Source organism: Sceloporus occidentalis, unplaced genomic scaffold (genome assembly GCF_023333645.1).
Source record: "Sceloporus occidentalis isolate IW3139 unplaced genomic scaffold, rSceOcc1.0.p SCAF_225, whole genome shotgun sequence".
NCBI lineage: Eukaryota > Metazoa > Chordata > Lepidosauria > Squamata > Phrynosomatidae > Sceloporus > Sceloporus occidentalis.
The window spans coordinates 814,661-829,928 of record NW_028317205.1 but is presented as its reverse complement, the minus strand read 5'-3'; the positions used below and the strand labels follow the sequence as shown (position 1 = coordinate 829,928).

The following is a 15,268-nucleotide window of genomic DNA, read 5'->3' as shown; positions in this document are numbered from 1 at the left end:
CATTAGCTATTGTTATAGGCTCTCTATGCAATTATTTCAACAAATTAGAAACAAAATCATTTTTAAGATTGACATCACAGAGCAGTATGGTGAAACGCATCACTAACGCAGCCTCTTTAACATCATTGCTTTAAGATGATGCATTTATAATTAGTTTTTGGATCCCTACTGTACGGTTGTAAGGCTGTTATTGTGTAGTTCTGATATAATTGTATATTGTTACAACAGAATCACATGTAATTTCCTGCTGTTTGTATACATATTATCGGGTCTTTTAGGGCTGTGGAATCCTGTGATACCCTCATACCCAGCAAACATTCTGAGCTCCTAGAAAAGAGGGGCATCAGGGGAAGAAAGAGGGACACTTGGTTCAAAAAGAGGGACTGACTTCTAAAAAAGGGACATTTGGGATTATGGCCACGTAAGCATAACAGATGATCCGGTATATCAGACGCTATATCCTCTTATTCTACGATAAATTTCTTTCCCGATCCATTTAAACAGCATGCCCTGGTTGCAACCACTCACATACCTTCCTGTGTACACACATCAGCTATAGTGACAAGTGCAGAACAAACAGTGGCTCCGCTCTAAATGTTTAACCAGGTCCTCTCAAGCAGATGTGCGCACAATAGCCGCTCACAGCACACTCTGATAAACCTAGCAGGTCACACACAGGTTCCACAGAAGACAATACAATCCAAGGGGCAGCCATTTACGGTTTGTGTGCTCAGCCAAAGGTGTCTATTTCACACTATATCTCTTTACACCTTTAAATGCTTAACAGACACCGGGTCATTTCCTCCACCTCCTCTCTTCTAGCTTTGTTGACTACCTTTGTTTCCTTGAACCATTATTTTTTTTTAACATAGTTTTCCCTTCATTTAATTACATTCTGTTCTGCCGAGCTCTGCCCATCACTACCTACGTTGCTTATTTATCTATTTATATTATTAGCTATACCTTTTACTTTTTTGTAATTGTGTTGGACACACACTTACACATACATACTTCTCACCCCATCCTCACAAGGGCTGCTAGAACTAATCGAGTACATTGTACTGCTCAGAGAAGTATAATGGCGCTATATCAATCAATAATGATGACAATCAGCAACTTAACGACAAAAACATACATTTTAGTCATGTAGTAATGATGTTTTCTTTACCTAAATCTGATTCTTATGGGGAAAGTCCCTACAGCAAGATCTACATCCTAAGGTCCCAAACAATGGCTCAACAATGAGGTTCTCCATGCGCATGTACATGTCTATTTTCCACCACCATGGGTTTTGCCCATTCTCGATATACAATATGATGATGGCGTCACATGAACTGAACATGACAATGATTAACTACCCCAATTACCCGACTGCTCTGGTAACAGCCTGGGAGGTTTTTGGAAGAGAAACAATAGCAGCAACTTCCAAAATAAACAGAGACGCTCTCTATGCCCAGTGGCTGACATGTTTGTTGGCTTCCCGCTGTGCCCTATTCATTCTCCTCTGTGTATAAATAAAGGGGTTTATTGGGACAGTCTGGCCGGGGAGTAAAACTGCTAATTCTCTCTTCCACTAAAAGTCTGCGCCATGCCAGGGAAGTAGATCAAGGGACGAGGACACTGCCGGGCCATGTTACCCACCGAGCACCTTTTAAAAGGTGAAGTTGCACCATATTTTGTAAAATTGAGACTGTTGAGGCTACGTGATTATAAACCGCCTGTAACAATGTTTCATAGACATGTTTTAAGCCCGGAGCCCAGATTCCAAAGCCAATAAACATAATGTTACCTTTATTTGTAATTATCGCGTAAAGTCCATTGTTGTACATTTTTAGATCCTTAGCATAAATCTGTTAAAATGTATTTAATTAGCTTTAAATTGTATTTAATTTAGTTTAAAATGTATTTAATTTACTGACCCTATTAAAATAATAATGCAGATCTGTCACCTTTTGAATGCTACAGTTTACTACTCCCCCCAAAATGATGTTTAAAGAATAATAATGATAGTAATAATAATAATATTATAAATCTATAGTATTGTATATATAGTTTTGCCAATTTTTGCTATTTTTTAAACAATACAGGGTTTTTTAACAGCAATTCTCATCCTTCAGGTCCGGCCATCGGCTGCCAAGAAGAATATAAGGTCTTTAGCAAACAGACCCTAATGTCGGGAAATCCCAGGAAAAAAAGGTGTAGTTAGTTAATGAAACCACACAATACCGTCAGGGTCATTGATCACAGCGAGTAATGTTCAGACACGCCACGTCTAATTGTCTTATTTACACACCAGCTTCTTATGTAAAAGGAAAGTCCCTGAAACACTAAAAAGAGTCAAAAAACATTAAAAGTAGATAGGGCTCGTTTCCCAAATTCTATATTTTGCATTAAATCAAAGTCCGTCTCCCATGACCCAGAGCAATAATATTACAGTACGCTCAGTATCTGCTCGCGGGGAAGGGTGGGTAACTATCGAACCACCGGACAAGTCCAGCCTTGTGACCCAGTGATGCTGCGGCACCTAAAACACAGTTAAAAGGCAGGGGAATCTGATCTGATGTATGTTATGACCTCATACATTCTTTCTAACAGCAATTACAGAGTTAAATGCAATTGAAAGAAATATACTCAGTTCTGCATGGATGAATGCTTATGTATACAAAAGTATATGTGTGTATATATATATATATTCTGCGTTCTATGACATGACATCACAACTATCGCTCAGTACACCACCGGTGGAGGGGGAGCCCAGGAGGAACCCAGTATCGAGTCACATCTCTCAAATCGAAATAATCCCACATAATTGCGTTTATAGAATAAAATAAGCAAGGCATATATATTAAAAACTCACCTTGTGTGTTCTCAACATGCTTTTCTTGGGACCTACTTGATTATACTTCGTCTTTAAGAGATCTCTCCCCTGTTAAGTTACTGATTGTTGCTGATTGGTTTAGGAAGCCATTGTAAGCAGTAAGAGGAGAAGGGAGAAGCTCAGGAGACGCAGGAGATCAACTTCTATGGAGTTAATGTTCAAACTAAATATCCCACAAGACAGTTACACCGATTACCAAATAAAAAGCACAAGTAATTAACAAATGCACTATACCAATCACGTTCGGTGAAATGTACACGTTAACCCCTTAAGGACAATGGGTTGTCCTTAAACCCATGCATTGTGAGCCCGTACATGTACGGGCTTTTTCATGAAGGGGTTAAACAAAGCTATGAATCACTTTTACTTTCTGCTTCTTTTCAGATAAACCACTTTAAATACATTTTCGCGCACCTCTGGAACCGTCTTTCCTTCCACTGTGTTCTACACAGCGCGGGATCTTGCTTAATCCTCTTTAAATACATTTTCTCTTTCTTCTCCATAAAGCCGGGTTTAGCCACTCAGGTCTTTCAAGAACGGGTCCTTCAAAGTGCGAATGGAAATGACGTTAAGGAACATTTTATTTACGTGACTTGTCCCACTAAAAGTCTTTCCGTGTGATTAACAAACCGGCTTTAGTAGGACTTTTTATATTGCTTTGTCACCTATTGATAGTTTTTTTTTTGTTTTTGTTTTTTAACGGTAAAACCTTTTCACGAAGGAAAAAGAACCATATGGTAGAAAACCGACTTGGATACCAAAGAGGGACTGGACCTCCTAATCAGGGGCGCTTGGGAAGCATGATAAAATATAAAAAATTCTCAACAAATCGCTGCCCCCCCCCTCCCATTCATTAGAAGGGAGGAATGGACTGGGCATCCGGCACACCGGGCATCAGGCGACTGCTGGCCTTAAAGTGCCAGGGCCGGACTGGCGGTCAAGGGGCTGCCCTGGCACTTTAAGGCCAGAAGTCGCCTAATGCCCGGTGTGCCGGGTGCCATTCCTCCCTTCTAATGAGGACAACACAACAATTGGCTGTCAACTGATGTCACGCCAACCAATGGAAACCATTCCCCCCTCCCATTTTGAAGCCTTTTGTCCTTAAAATGGTACGTTAGTGGATAAGTAAAGGCCTATGTGCTTCTCAGGACATTCGCACTTTGACGGCCCAGCCAGTGTCTCTCTAATTGCTCATCTTTCAATCGACTCATCTAACTCCGTCAATGCCACAGACGGTGGTAATTTGTAGTTCAGAGGCCTCTCCTCTACATGCTAATTACCCCGTCCCTCTTCAAAGGCCTGGGAGCCGCAGGGCTGGAATGGCAGAGCGGGGGGGGGGGGAGCCCCGTCCCACCGCACCAAGCTTTTCAAGGTTGTCATGTCACCTTGCACGTTAGCGAGTGTCGGACTTCACCGACATGAGCAGACCCGCTAAGAGAATAAAACGAGAACAGTTTGAGAGAGAATAACACAAATCTCTCGACAATTCTGCTGGGTCGGGAAGAGGCTTTGAAGTGCGTGATTATCTTCTATCCTATAATTAGACGCACGTCTGCCTGCATTAGGCTTCTGCCTGCTTGCAACATCCTCTTAACTCTTTCAACAACAACAAAAAAGAAGACCTCACGAATCGATTTTAGTTCTTTAATGTACAAATCCATACTGGAATGTCCCACCGAAAAAATAAAATGAAAATATATATATACACACTAATATTCAATGTTTGGGGTCACTCAGCTGTTTTCATGGAAAACAAGAATATTTCTGGCTGTAACATAATTAGCCTTTTAAACTTAAACTTGGATCAGCGAACACAACGTGCCATTGGAGTGATGGGAGTGATAAAAGGCCATTGGAGTGATGGGAGTGATAAAGGGCCATTGGAACACAGGAGTGATGGGAGTGATAAAGGGCCATTGGAACACAGGAGTGATGGGAGTGATAAAGGGCCATTGGAACACAGGAGTGATGGGAGTAATAAAGGGCCTCTGTACGCCTATGAAGAGATTCCATTAAAAATCAACCATTTCCAGCTACAATAGTCATTTACAACATTAACCCCGTCTGCGCTGGATTTCTGATCATTTTAACAGACTCAAATTTGCTTTTCTTTCAAACACAAGGATATTGCTAAGTCACCCCAAACCGGTAGTGAAATATATGAAATAGAAATATATGAATAGAATAAACAGAAAGGAGACTGCAAATTCCATGAGCGGGACACGCTACGATGTCACAACCCACGAACAAGTAAAGTAGGGTGAGCGTGATGTGATGTCACACGCATATATAAAGGTGCGGGCCATTGAAAAATTGGTAAGCGTGATCTATGCAGTAGTAGTCCTGGCAGGCAGTGTTTCCAATCTCCCTAACTGACCCGTTGAGCAATGGCACACTGGGTAGCCTGATCACCCAGTAGGGCAATCTGATGCCTTCTTTACGGCCCAGGATCTCTGCTTATTGCATGAGCAGTTAACATATCCCCCATATCATATTCAATTGGGTAACCTTTCTCAAATAATTCTTGTTTCACGGGGACCCCAAGGTATGAAACCAAATAACCCTAAGAACAATGCATCTCTGTATCTACAAATAACGTGAATCAACCTGAAGAGATAACATATTACAGTTTTCTGTCTAGATGCTATATTCAAGACCAAACACGAGGGTATCCAAGATAATCATCTTGTTTAATACAGCTTTAAAAACGCATGGATGAAAAGTGTCTGCCTAATTAAACTTCAAGACGGTCTAAACGGCGTTGTTAATGCAGAAAAGTAACCAGGGTGACACGGAAAAAGGAGAGGACTTGTTTTATTTCCTTAATAGCTCACGCAATAACGCCGAAATAAATGAATGTGTCAATGTTAATAAAAAATATCCTTCTTGTTTAATTACGTTATAAAATACATTTTACATGAACGCAATCCCTGCTTCAGATCACGCACAGAGAATTACTGGTTAATTCTGCACAAGAGGGGTTAAACAGGAAGCTAACATAGCAACGTTGTATCAACACTTAAAATCATAACTACAGAAGAAATAATATATAAAATATAAAGCACCAAACTGAGAGTTTCACCATTTATAAAAAATAAAACACACCTAGAACTGCCGTGAAGGGTGCTCATTAAAAACCCGATTGCGTCATTTTTCCGTTAAGAGGTAATTATATTATATTGTTCGTGACGCAGTCCTTTTATGTCAGGCTAAAGCTTCACAGAAACGAATCCTTGCTTTAATCTGGCGTTCTATCTCAACCACTTGTGTTACGTTTGAGAAGGAGGGAAGACTATTGTGTAACCTAAAACTCCATTAAAACTGACTGTCCCTTTAATTATAATTTATTGAAAGGGGGATTAAACTTGTCTCTTGTAGAAAGAAAGCGTTCCATGTAAAAATTGAAATCTGCTGATATATACACCTGCAGAAGTCACACCAAACACAAAATCCTCCTAAAGCCGCACCACTTTTAATGAGCAATTTATAATAAATAAAAAGTAACTTTTATTATTATTATTAGTTTATTTTTTTTTTACAAAAACTCTACTTTCACTGAGGCTTATCCAAGCACAGACTGGTGATGACAAGGCAGCGCTGGCACTTTAAGGCCTGCGGCTGGCTCGCGTAGCTTCCAGCCAATCATATCCAGCTGCTGGGCCCACGCTGCATGCCACGGGAGCTGCTACCACCCAACAGCCCACCAGACATTTGCCACGTGTGCCAGATGACCAGTCCAGGGCTTGAGCCAACGTATTTCTATCCCCAATAGTATGGGTAGTCATACAAATTCCAATTTCTTATTTATTAGTAATATATTTATTTTTCTCACCGTAATTAAAAATTAAAAACTAACCCACAAAAAAAAAAACATAGATTGAAAAAGTAATTCCCCTATTAAGTCCTTTAAATAAAGATCTCTGTATAATCACACATTTAGAATTCTGGTTTTCATTTCTATTTTCTTGAAGGAATACTTCTGCTTCGTCCTCTTATCGGTTAGAATATACCACGTACCCCAGTAAATACCATTGGTTACTCCGCTGTACCTGCCCTTGTGATACTTCCCATTTAAATTGGCAGCCAAGCAGGCATCAAACCACCAGCCCGAGCCGTAGTAAGTGCCACAGTTCCCAGATGGATAATTGTCATTGTCGCTGTCGTGAGTTGTGAAATATTTGTGATCGTGATTGTAGTTCCGACTGTAGCTCAGGGCATTGCCGGCATTACCTTGGTACTCTCTGGCCGTCAGTTTGTATTTGTTTTGTTCACTGGCCACTTTGAACTTTCGATAGATGGCATGCCTCTTGACACCGTACCAATCTTCTAGCTCAATTCGCAGTGAGTGTTGACCAACTCTAGTTAAGCTGTGTAAGTTTTCATTTCCCAGCCAATGTTCGCCTTGAAGGCTACCAAATCCCTGCTTGTATTCCTGCCAGGTACAGTTGAAATCTACCGAGCCGTCTAGTCTTCTCTGGAAGACGGTCCAACCTCCACCATCCGTCGCCATGTCACAATATGCCTTAAAACAGAAACACAGTAAGAAGTTATTTCTCAGAACAGTTGTCTTCCCTTTTAATATATTTACAATGATAGAGAGCACCCATGGGAGGAAAAAGCAGCCTGGACCCGCCGCATCTAACCACCTCACGTCCTATGCTTGGACCATATGGTCTACTTTGGAAATGGGGAGTTCGTTGCCTCTGTTCTCCTGACAATCATCAGTTCCAGGCTCTGCAGTCTCAGGGTGCCAGGTTTTTATGTCACTAAAGCAAAAGTCTACATGAGCTAAGACTTTGGTAGCAAAATCACCTTTGGCTCTGATGACACTAATTATGACCAACAGGCAATGAAGAAGGGTTAGACTTCCCTGGGGCGGTGTCATGGCTGTGACTCCAAAGCTCCATACAGGCAGATACATTAAATACACTATAATATTGAAAATCAAACACTCTTGTGCTAGATATTCTATGGATCAGTCTATGAGAATTAAAACAAAAATAAATAAATATCCAAGCCTGGGGTCCTGATAATATAGCCAGACAGCCTTGGGTGGGCATTAAAGGGCCATAAATACCTCGAACGGCTGTCTTTGGGATATCGGCTGTATGGTATAGATTCCATTGTCTCGGATTCCTTGCTTGTAGATCTCTGCACAATCCTTAGGAAACAGTCTTTCTGAAGATTCAACTTTCAGCAGAGCAACAAAGGAAAAGACAGGGAATTTCATGTTTTAATGTGTTATCAAACGACACCTAAAACAGTCTCATACAAAGCACCCCTTAATGGTCCCGAAATATTTGCCCCCACTAAATCTATAGATTACATATGTTTCATATATATATGGAATATTTGTGGGATAGAAGCACTATAACCTGCAAAACTTGAGAACTGACTCCAATGCTAAAGGATCATGGGAGTTGTAGATGATCTGCCAGAGAAGGGAGTAGATAAAATCTCTAAGCAATGTAGTTCTAGGAAGATTAGTCTAGGCTACATGTGAATGTCGCTTAAAGTGGCATTTAGTGATATGGGTCTCATCTGATCATACCCGGGTAAAAGTTGAGTAACTTAGCAGCCAAAGCAATTAACAATAAGGATGAGTTAATCATTTTATTAAATAAAGATGTATTTATAAATATATCAATTCAGTTCTCTGCGTGTTTGGCATAACCATGCTCTAAAGAGTGTGCTCAGTAAACATAGGTTCTGCATGGGCAGAGCTATTGTAAGCCACACCCCTTTGCATTTAGAGGCATCCACATGAAAACAGTTACATTATTAGGAACAGAGTCAGGTCATGGAACATTCTCAGAGGATGATGTCTAAGGCATCCCATTTATTAGGCTCTCACCTGGTAAACCTGTGTTTGCAACACCCTTCACAGTCAATGGGGGGTCCTCTTTTGTTTCAAGTGTCTTGAGGCGTCGGTTTTCTACAACAAAGACTTGTTGAGTGAAGGCAAAGAGAATGGCACTGGGTGATTGGGTGAATTCAGACATCACAAGCACAAAACAGAACAGCACTATATAAGTTATAAACAGGAGGCAATCACAACTCATAGCTTTATGGAAGAACATTCTACAGCACAAAACTGGTCTTGAACCCCAATAACTTCAACTCTGCCTATATTAGGCATGCTTCAACAAAAGGCTAGCTACTTAATGGGGAGGAATAATCTTTTAAATCATGTCACAGGTAATCAGGTTGCTGCTGTCACTGGCATACCTTTAAAGTAGGTTCATAATACATGGATATAGCATTACTTTTAAGCTTTCTCTAATAACATCGCTGGTATAGTAATGATTGACAAGTAAAAGTGATTATTGGCAATTCATTGATTTAGCCTGGACTTGGCAGCACCCCCAGCCATGCTATCTCAAGGGGGCCCTAGGCAGTTTATATGGTAGCAACACCTCTGCTCAGGTGGAACTATGAGGAGCATTCCCAAAAATAAATGAAATGCGCTCAAAAAGGGCATAGAGCATATCTGAAATTGGAGTGACTTGTTTTGCTTTATGGGGAATCCAGTTTTTAAAATTGGTTTAATCTTTGCTGATTTTATTGGCAGAACAATATTGCACTTTTATTGGGACCATTCAATAATATTAACTTTTGCAGATATTGAAATAAATAATACTTCTTAAGGTTTTGTTGGTTTTTTTTGCGGGTTGGTGCCTGATAGCACCCATAAGATTCCACCGAAAGTTTGTAATTAGTTCCGGTTCTTTTCCCTCTACTCTTTCTAAAGTTCTGAACAGACCGCATTGTATGTTAACTTCCCTCTGTTAATGACGGCTTTTTCCTATACATCTGCCGCTTTTAATAATGTGCAACGGCCAATTCCACAGCAGCGAGCCAAAAAACAGAGTGGGGATTGTCTGTCTACGAGTCCCGGAAAAGAAGCGCCCTCTCTTTTGTTTAGCAGAGGAGCTGGAAGCCTCTGCCGTCACATCAGAAAGCCAATGTGAAATCTCTTCCAACTTTGGAGGGTGACAGTGTTCGAGGGGGCTTGTCGGGGCATCAAAGTTTAAATGACAACATTTAACAAGCGGCGTTTCATCATTTTGCTTTTGTTTGTTTTCTTCTTCCACATCAGTGTTTTTTTTAGACAATCCCAGTTTAGAAGTTTATTTTTTTTTTCTCCATGAATCTGTTCGCTCATTTATTGCAAACAAATGGTTAAAAGAACGTGTTATTATTCACACTCACATACCTGTTACAATGTATTACACATATAATAGATAAGCGATCATTTTAATCCCATTTCCAATGTAAAAAGTAATGTCTTACTAAGTTGGAATCAATATTCAAATGTGTGACCTTGTATGCAAATGTTATTCCATATAAGGCGAAGATCATTAAAGGGGAACTCCCAAATTGTTTTCAAAAATATTATGTTTTTTTGTCTTAAAACAATTCTAGTTCTTGCATAATGTTTTTTATGGTTTGTTTTTAGACAAACACCTGGACTCCTTAGCATACTGCCATGGTATAACAAAAATATAATGAGAATAGAATAGAATGACTCAGTCCGAATCACTTGAATGGGCCAAATCTGTGAGTCAAATGATGTCATTGGATTCACAGGATTTCTTTAAAATTCTCATAAACAATCTACCCAGTGTAGTCTTTGAGCAAGGAAAGTCCTCCAATAGTTAAGTAACCACTATAAACCAGTGCTGCCCAAAAGGGTATCTTTAAAAGAACCTTGAAGCAGATGAACCAACAACAGAAGAAGACCAGGTGAGGTTCCACCGCGGTCCACTAAGAACTAGATTATTGTAAGAAGTGGCCAGTAAATGTAGCCCACAGAGACTTCTAAGACATGCAAGAAAGCCATAATTTGGTCCCCAAAACTGAAATGTGCTTGGAAGCTCTTCACATACTAGGTTTAAAAATGTATAATATGTTAGGATAAGTATATGAACATAGAGGTATGTGATGAGGCAGTTGGATCTGTAGAACATTCCCAACTTTGCTATAAGATTTACAGCAGTTTGATCATTTCGGCCTCAAATGTTTTGGAGGAAATTTCCAAGCATTTGCCATCAGTGGGACAATGCAGGCGGTTCCTCTGAAATCCGAGAAAGGATCATTAATTAAACTGAAAATCATTAGTGAAATAAAAGCTCCTACCTCGGTGTGTGTGTGTGAAAACAGAGCATCCATGACGGTCAACTGACCCAGAACATGATTGTTTTATATAAACCCTATCCCCAAATATCTATTCAGGACTTTTATTTTTCTCCCCCATTCAAGGGGAAGCTTAACAATAAATGGACTATATTTTTTTTCCCCGAGTCACAAAAAAAGAAAAAAAAACCTTTCCAAATTCCATTCCATCAGAAGATGCATCATAATGTTACATCAGTGTAATGTAATTTTTAACATATGTAGTGATATCCTGCATAATTCAATCCATCACTCATACTACAGATAAGCTGTCTTTGCTCTTAGGGGTTCGCTCATCATATCAGGAGTTTGACTGAGTTTGACTCCAGTTGGCCTGGACCCTTATAAATGTGTATTAACCAAAGTAATGCATTCTGGAACTATAGTCATTGTGTGGTGTTACGTAGTGAGTATTAAGTACCTAGACAGTATACTTTGCGGTGGTTCCCTCTTGTAATGGAACACATTATAACCCTATAGCCGTGGCTTGCTACACTGTAACGGTATCTGTAAGGACTTGACACCGTGCCCTTATTCTGATAATGGAGAACATATTTGCGTACCCTGGTGTTCCTTCTTCGGTTCACCTTTTCTTCACCTTGTGGCAATCAGACATGATAAATGATGGAGGGTGCTTTAGCTACACCTTATCAGCATATGTGCAGAAAACTTTTCGAAAGATCATGTAACAAGCAGCAGGTCAATGTATTAAACAGATCTTGTGAGCAATGTAAGAGATCATTTGTCTTCTCTGGTGCTCCACAAGGTTCAGTGCTCCACAGGGTTTGGTTTCTCTTAGATGGCAATGAGGCAATAAGGCAGAAAAAGTTATGCGTGGAAAGAATATGTTTTTACTGGAATGATACATTAATGACGAAGAGATATTTTAACATAAATGGTGAACGAGTGACTTGTTATTGAAAAACCAATCAAAATATTGAGTTTAGTATTATAGGACTAGACATATGTATCTCTAAGTATGTGGTTATTGGTGTCTCACCCAGCAAGTGACTTACAACTGTCTTCTGTGACATCAAATTATAGTTAATTTCGAACAACCCATTCAGCTACTGCATCATCACACTTTCTTTTCATGTATCCAAATGTTACAACTTTACGGTTACTTAGTTAATCCTTTACAGGGCTTTGCCATCCTTAAGTCATCCCAACCTCTTGAAGAAATGATGGGCTATTCCTTGATTAGACCATCATCAGCTTGGAGTATAAATTATAATATCCTTTAAGCAGGGCTCTCCTAACCTTGTGTTTCAGAAACCTTGGATTCCTGGCTTATTTTAGACTTTTTCCCAGGAAAAGTTGCTGGACTTACTGTCTTTCTGACATTGGCTATAAGATATATAGAATTTGAGCTTCAAGCTTTTCCCAAGGCTCTTACAAAAATCCAAATGCATACATTGCCTGGTTAGTTACTATTTGCTGAAATATATCCCTGACCTTTGTCATAAGTTTTTTTTCAAGGAATTTATAAGGAGTTGGATGTGACATTGTGACCCCTGTCTAAATAGACTCATAGCAACCACTTGGTATTATATGCCATCCATCTCCCACACTGCGTATGTTATTCATCAAGAGATACCTCCAAGTTCAACAGGCAAGGCTTTCTACTAGAGACCTAACCAACAACAGCTGAAAATCTCTTTTTTTCTGTAAATAGATTTTCTATAATTGTATGCATAGGAAAAGAGAGAGAGGGAGAGAGAGAGAGAGAGAGAGAGAGAGAGAAAGAGAGGGAAAGAGAGAGAGAGAGAAAGAGAGGGAAAGAGAGAGAGAGAGAGAGAAAGAAAGAAAGAAAGAAAGAAAGAAAGAAAGAGCTGCCATGGTCATGTTCAGAATTTTTTTCATTCTCCTTAGGACATGAGAGTCCCCAATAATGATGGACCCACAGGAAATACCCCCTTTACCCACTGGTTGAAAGGACACTGCTTACTGGGTGTTTGTCTTTTAATAATTTGAACTGTTGGCTAAACAATTGGCCAGATGACGCATGATTTTCCAGCCTTAACTTCCTCTGCCTTCGGAACAGCAAGTGAATGTGAAGTTCACATAGCCCGATGTCATAGAAACTTCCTAAACACTCGCTGAGGGGAAACAAGGTAACTATTGGAACTGTCTGCTTGAACAATACAATGATTCAGTTCAACACAACCCGTTAAAAGAAAGCTGTCTTCAAAATGAGAAGGGTTAATTCCAGACTCTTCTGCCACAACGCACACACACAGACCATCTGTATTAATTGGATTTCCAGACCGTGGAAATAAACATGGCCAAGATGCCCAATGCACCTCTATCTGGCACTTATAGGGTTAATAAATGACCCCTCTGATGTTTTTTGTTAACATGGCACATCCTCTACAGTTCAATGCAAAAGAGGATGCAGGAATTTACAGAGTTTAATGCAGATCAGACACTTTCCATTTTTCTAGTCTGCCCATTTTTCCTGTAAAGACTTGAACCATAGTCATCTCTCGTTGATTTCATCTCAGATTCTGGAGCTATATGACTATCCCATGCATGTTTAGGTCACCTCAGTGTATTAGTCTCTACCTCTTCTGCTGGGAGGCCGCTCTATGTATCTACCACCCTCTCAGTGAACTAAATCTTCCTTACTTTACATCTAAACCTCCAAAGCTCTGGTTTTAGATCACGACCTCTTGTTCTTATCTCTGCATTAGGTTGCATATGGCAATTATGCCTTACAAACACCTGAAGGGAAGATGATGTTGTTACTCATTTTCATTCACCTATAAAGTGCATAAACCCCACCCAAACCCAATTGGGGTCTTTTGTGCTATACCCAAACTCTCTGCTACCCCACCTGGACACTTTCTCAGCACTCACCTAACATAGATAATTTCTGGACAGACTCGTTGCAGGGCAATTCACACCCAGATAAGATCCCTAGGAGTAGAACCACCAGCGAGTTGAGTCGATCTTCTATCCTGCTCAGGTTCACTTTACCATCTTCCTGTAACTTCTGCAGTTTAGAGGTCAAAGAGATGAGGTTGGACTCCACAAGGTTCAATCTGTCCGACACACTCTTGGGTTTGGAGTTCTGCTGCTTGCTTCCAGCTTCACCTCCAGTTTCTTTCAGGGTCTGTTTGAACTCCTGATTGAGTTCATGCTGTAGTTCCTTCAACCCTTCTGCTGTTGGTTGCTCATCTGGAAGGAGAAAGTGAAGCTTGCACCCCTCAGGTCTTTCACAGTTGGAGTCTGATGATGGCATGGCCACAAGAAGGTCTAAGCAAGCAGGGTCTTCTCTCTTGTCGCCACAGTCAGGACTTTCAGACCCAACTGCCTCCAAGTCCAACAGCAGAACAAGAAGAACCACGTACAACATGTTCTTGGAGTAGGGCAATCCCAACACCATTAACCCCCAACCTCCACACATTCTCGCAGGAGATATAACATCCATCATCTCCTGACTCAAGTAAATAACCTGTGCAAACTAAGTGCACCGTTTTATAGGTTGGGAAATATCCCTCTGTACACAATCTTTCATAGGCTGGGAAATACACTCAGAGATCTTCAAAGCAAATGAAGATAGTGTGTGTGAGGCATGCATAAGAGGAGGGGGTAGGGGGGCTGTAGCTTTCAAGAGAGGGGAGAGGAGGGACAGAAAGCCTCCCAAAAAGAACACTTGAAACTCAGATTAGCATCTTACAGCCCATTGACGATCATCTCTGGTTGTGTCTAGGTAAATGGACTTTTTTTCCCAGTCGTCAAAAAAACTCCTCCAGAAGCGTTAGCCAGTTCCAAATTCCCAACAGTGTAAATAATGTGTGTATCCCAATAAGAAGAGGCTATCGAGGAAGTACTGAAGAAGTCTTCTTTTCTCTTCAACTAGCACATGTAAGGAGTGCGAGTTTACCGAAAGAAGAACTAAGACTACAGGCCCTAGGCTAAAATGTGAAGCTGAGAAGTTTAGAATGTAAGAAAGTATTTTTCAAAGAGTAGTGTATAAGTTGAATAGTTTTTCAGCAAAAAACATTCAGAGCTCAGAGAGACAAATATTAGATACATATGTTAGGAGCCCAAATTGGCATTCCTGTGTTGAGGGTTTGGCTCGAGTTGGGTAGCAGCACGGATCTCCATTGATTTTACAGGCGAGAGAGATCAGAGTATTCTCCAGGTGGCCCAAGATCCCGATTGAGCTCATAAGTGAGACTGCCGTTACAAAACCATGACACTTGGGAG

The 15,268-nt window shown here is 40.4% G+C and overlaps 1 pseudogene; it reads right to left on the bottom strand.

Moving 5' to 3' along the window:
• Window positions 1–6,806: 6,806 nt before the first annotated feature.
• On the bottom strand, window positions 6,807–14,462 carry LOC149276773 (fibroleukin-like; annotated as a pseudogene).
• Between the last annotated feature and the right edge of the window lie 806 nt (window positions 14,463–15,268).